Source organism: Oenanthe melanoleuca, chromosome 5 (genome assembly GCF_029582105.1).
Source record: "Oenanthe melanoleuca isolate GR-GAL-2019-014 chromosome 5, OMel1.0, whole genome shotgun sequence".
NCBI classification, from domain to species: Eukaryota; Metazoa; Chordata; class Aves; order Passeriformes; family Muscicapidae; genus Oenanthe; species Oenanthe melanoleuca.
In genome coordinates, this window is record NC_079339.1 from 36,199,799 (window position 1) to 36,205,798 (window position 6,000).

The following is a 6,000-nucleotide window of genomic DNA, read 5'->3' on the forward strand; positions in this document are numbered from 1 at the left end:
GTTAATTAAAGCAGTGTGTTTCTGCCTGCCCTTTTATTCCTATCCTAAAAGTATAGGTCCTTTATACTAAAATGTACACGTTTTTGCATCAGAAAGATAATAAATCCCATAAAATATATGGCATTATCATATTATTAAAAATATAATTCACATTTTTACATAACAATCACAATAAAATATTTTGGATTTGGGTTTCTGTCCTACAAAATTAATACAAATGTAAGCTTTTTCTATATTGTAAGTTTGATGATTAGGAACAGATGTTCAAGCACTTGGACATCTTACCCTATATATAATTACTTGAGCTCTCCTCCTAATCATAGCATGCAAAATTGATCACTTACCATACCTAATTAAAGCAATTTTTCCTCCTAATGCAGAACCATGAAAATACTGTCCCCTAAATTCTCTTCTGAATAGCTTGCTAATAAAACTTACACAAAAGATTTGTTTTCCTCTCTCAAATTAATTTTTTAATAAAACTCATGTATTTTGTAGGACATTTCCCAGATGTTACTCTGAGCAGTAGTGCCTAAGTTTTACTTTGGCCACATAAAATGTAAAATACATCTTCATGTAAAATTATAAAATTGATATTTTATACATATAAACAGTTGTAGTGCCAGCCATATAACAAAACTGCAGTTGGTTGGTCCTAAACACAGTTCTAAACACCCTCATGGCAGGGAATAGGGTTTGATCTATTTAAAACATTACTTTCTTTTTTGTGTAAATAAAATTGAATCAAAATCTTGACATTCATGCATTTCTGAGGATCTTGTGTGTGGCTGCCGCTGGTTGACACACTTGATTTTCGAATAAGCAATATTTTTTCTCACTGCAATTTTTTTCTGGCTCAAGCACTGACAGCAAGCTGCCCAGCCATATAATAGCAACAAAAATCAATGCTATTAGATGATTTGGATAAGTCAGGAGTTAACAGCAGGAGTCTCAGTAGTTATTGATCACACCTGCACAGCTTTCAGCTCATGTTAGCCAAATGCTATGAACTTAAAAGTCCTTGTCCTGGTGTTTAGAGCTGTGTGCTCAAGGCTTTTCCATCTCTGAAATGAGGCTCCAACTCTCTTTGCTGGCCAAGTGACATCACTTTTCACAAACTACTTACAATTCAGCAAAAAAACAGTACTTGTAATTAAAACCTGCCTTTGCAAACATACTTTGCTGTTTCCAACTAGCCAGTAGTGTCCTTTCACAGCAAAACTTTTTAAAGGCAATGCAGAAAAGAAAATTCAGGGCTTCATGTAGTGCATTCAAAAAGGAAGACTCTTAAAGGAATTACAAGTATTGTGGAAAAATACCACCCATATCTTTTTTCATAAGTGTTGAAATTATTTTTGTGTCCTATGGAATTCCTTAAATGGAATTTATGTTACAGGCTCAAGATGGTGATCTGTCAGGGGGTTTAATGGAGAAAGGCCTTGTATAATTACTTTCTTGCCTAATTAAAGCAAAAGTAGTGAAAAATCATAACCAAAAGAGTTGACCATTTATTTCATTCATATATATTTAAAGCACTGATTTTGCAGCAAGCCAATGTTCCTGCAACTCAAAGCAAGGATCTGGTTACTCTTAATTAATTGTCAGAATGGATTAATTGACTTAAACTCATGTTTTTTTCATAATTTTTCCACAGAGGTTGATGTTAATGTTTTTTTCACTTTCTGTTTGACTGTGAAATGTTAGCATGTCAGGATGCTAGTATGTTCAAATAGAGCCCTTGTATATTGCAACCATCATCTCTCCTTCAAGAGGGACATTTTTGTGACCAGAGATATTTTTTTTAATGAGGGATCTTTTGCACTGCCTTTCCAGAACAGACATTACAGCAATTAGACTCAGTTCAAAATGTCATTCTTACTTAATAAACAGATCAATCAATGCAGTTTCTTCATTGCCTTTCTGGGGATTTCTGAGTCAGAGGGTAAGTAGCTATTTGCTGCCACAAACCTAGTGGGGGTTCAAAAGCAACCCCAAGGAAGTCAAGCACCTTTGGGAATGTGGGTGCTCAAACAAGAGAGGAGCAGCCATATCTTCAGTGGAGATTTACCCAGATCAAGATAATTTGAGCAGATAGAGGTAGCTGCAGCAGCCAGGCATATCTTCAAGGCTTTATGTCTGTGCTAAATGAGCCTCTACATGATTCTTTCTTTAGCAATTTTCTGAGAAAAATAACTGTTTTTTCTGGATGCATGGAAGAAATATAGATAGAGGCTACCCATGACTAAACTTGTCTTCCCATTGTGTGGTTGTGAATGCAAACTTCATCTGGGCTGTTATCTGCACTGCTGTGCTCTGAATGATCAGATAGTGTGATCTGAAAAAAAAAAATCTTTAAAATTGTTCCTTCTCTCCTTTCCCTAAGGAAGAAAAAGGTGTTTATGTTTTACAAAGGAAGATTTTTGGCAAATGACTGCACCTTTACTTAACCAGTAATTACTGATGATGCCCTCTGGCTTGGGGGTGAGGAATCCCCTGAAGAGATCTGTGCCACATTGCATTGTAACTGTAGAGGCTGATTACACTCTGTGCTTAGGCTTGATCTAGGCATGAGTCTGTCCTGCAGTAACAGGAGAGTGTTCTTAAGGTCATGTTGTATCCCAGGAGCTCTGCCTTTATAAGTAAGAGCAAACTGCCTGATGAAAAGTCCACTGGAATCTTGCATGTGATCTCAGTCTTAGGTGAAAAAAGAGATTTTTTCAAGCAGATATATTGTTTTTATAGAAGCCAGATTATCAATATGTTACAGTGTATTGATCTTACAGTGGATTGATTCATCTTTTTTCTTGACATTTTATAAACTTCTGTCTTTTCCACAAAATACAGAAAAGAGAAATCAACATTTTAAAGATAGTCTTTAAAGTAAGCTGCTGTTTCATCAACAAGCTGTCTGAGTGTATGTGTGTCATTAAGTACGTGACCAGGAGCAGATACAGCATCAATGTAAGGATAGGTGGATTTTATAGAGAAAACTGGATCATCCTGTTAATCTGTCTAGTATCAACATCACATTTTAGTGCAAATGAACTATGCACTAAGAAGCAAAAAACATAGATAAGATCTGGCTCTCAGCATGCATGTATATTTAGATGTATAATAACTAAACTGTACTATTTTATGCTCTGAGATCCACAGTGATTTTCAAAAGGTCTTAAAGGTCAGGGAAAATAAGTTTGCTTTGCAGGGTCATGGCTGAGAAAGTAATGCAGTCATGACAGAATTGTTCATCTGAGCATTGAAATTATGCCATGAGAATTTATTTTGCTCTAGTAGAAATGTATGTGCATCCCACCCATATCTGTCTGGCACTGACACGTCCTGCTGACTCTTTGGCACACTCTTTTCTAGCAGTGCAAACCCTTCCCAATGGGCCACATCAGAGCAGTGGAAATGGTGACTTACACTGACAAAGCCATCTCAGGGCAGGTCACATCCCACAGTGTGTGTGGTCAAGTGTCTGGTAAATGTTTTGAATGCTGCTGTCCATAATTCAAAGTCAAAGTGATATTAGAAGACTTTTTACATGATGAGATGCTACATTCCCACTTCTATTCCCTGTCAATGAACATGAACTACGTGGTCAGTAAGATGCAGAGAGGAAGTCAAGGGTTGTCTTGGACAGAAAGGCAGAGTACAATAAATTGAAAGCCCAGCATTGTTCCACATCCAACCCTAACACAGAGGCAGAGCCCAGAATCTCACTCAGATGCCTGAACTTTTATTACTTCACAAGAAACAAACTCAGCTGAATATTTGGAATTCATGCTCTCTGTCAAATTCCTGAAGAATAACCTTGAATTTAAATTAATGTTTACTGCACTGAAATTTTGAGTAAGCATCTCTGTCCCTACCTTCCCAGCTGATGAAAACATGCATGAGTGAAAATGTGGGAATTCTATCTTTCTTCCAGCTCATTCACATGCTTTCAAATTATCTTCCATTTCCTCTCTGGCAATATTTTTTTTTTCTGATTCTCCACTAACCAAAACAAACAAACAACCTCCAAAACCCCAAAGATTTTCCTGAAAATAGATCATCCATTTCCTCAAACTCACTAAAATCCTCTTTTATAACAGTTCAGTAATTTCTAACAAGTAGTCTCCTCTACCTCACGTAATACCTAAAGGCAGCTAATTACTGCCAAAAGCTGAATGCAAGAGCAAAAGGTAGTGCTTGGGGAGGCAGCATTTTCACCTCAGTATTATATATCAACACAATAATTTGTTGATCTTTTTAAAGCATGTGATTCAATCCATTAATGAAAAATATTTAAATCACGTCAAGTGTATTATATAATATTTTTACAACAAAACTGACTTTCTGTAATGCCATCCTATAGAAAAGTAGAGGAATAAATTATATGATAGATTCATGCAAACCACATTTACTATGTTACATGTGGTGTGCAATGTGATGCAATGGGAAGACATCTAAGATTGCTTAGAAATTCAATTGCATTATTTCCCAGATAACATATGTGGGTTTTAAGTAGAACAGGAATTTTTTTTTCTGCTACAAACTCAGTCACAGGTAAATAAACTTGTCTTGTGTGTGCATCACCTACTCTTTTTTGTTCACAGACTGGACTAGTGGATCGTGCCATGCACGTTTCAGGCCATGCTCTGTCTGTATTAACACATGACAGAAGTACTGCAAAGGCAGTATTTATTCAGGGCATGGGAAGAAGTGGCATCATCTACAGGATAATGTTACAGTGCTCGGTGGAGCTGCTCAGCCCCTGGGAATCTGCTCTGACCCCCCAGTGCAGGGGCGCTGGAGAGGGAGGGAGCTGCAGAAGCCTCTTGGCAGAAGCCTCTAACAGCTCACTGGAGGTAGTGAGTAGTTTATAGCTATGGAAACCTGTTAGCACTCATGTATTTAACAGCACTATTTCACAAGATGCTTAACATTTTGTCAGCACTGCACACAGGAGGAAACTGAATGTGGCAAGAAAGGAAAACGTTCCTCAATATTATTCCACCAGCTCTTCAGAAGGCTGTAAAATATATTTGCTTAATATTTTCCCAGCTTGTGTCTTGCCACATAGGGATTTCTCTTGAAAGATATTCCCTCAAGGATTCTGTCTGGAATAGTTTAACATCTGTCATTAAATACTTCTGCTTACCCTTCCCTGTCCCTTTAGATCTGTATTCCCAGGAGTTTTACAATATGCTGATCTTGCACAGTAAAAAAAAAAAAAAAAAAAAAAAAAAAACCTCAAGGCCTTAAATTGAGTGTTTGCTTCAAGGCTCTAATAAAGGTTTAAATATATGTATTTAAGTGGGGGAAATAAAACAACTAGGAACAATTATCCATTCTTTGTTTTTCCAGTTCACCCATGACCTCAAGCAGCAAATTTCAACAATCTCTTACTGCCCCTCTGAAAAATTCCTGGTCAAGGTTGGAACCATAAGAGAGGGGGGAAAAAAGAGTAGTGAGCATACATTTTGTAATCTTATATCCAGAGGCCAACAAAACACCAACAGAAATGGTAAACACTAAGGTGTCTAGAGCTTCAGAAGGAGTGGCAGCTGGATTTCTTCTCCAATCTAGTATGGCCATCCAGCTGGAATGGCAAAAAAATACTGAAAGACATGCAGCTGGATACAATCTGGACAAGGAAACAGAAGACACAACTACTGTAAGCTACAATAAGGAATATGCTGGTAGTGGCAGGAAATATAAGCCCAGACCTATAAGAGCCAGACATGCAAATCATTGCCACCAGCAAATACATACATCACACTCCATCAAGTCACCTCCTCCTCCTATGGAACTCTCAATGGACTTCATCATCTTACAACAATGCCTTGTTAGTAAAGTTCAAGTGTTTTGTAAATCAATGCCCTTTTATTGTCAGTGATAAACACAACAATAGATAGAAGATGAACAATAGAGAGAAGAGAGATAAGCACCAGGGTGCAGCCTTACAATCACTTTATAGCATGATCACCTACTCTCAAATTAGTGCTGCATTCCCCA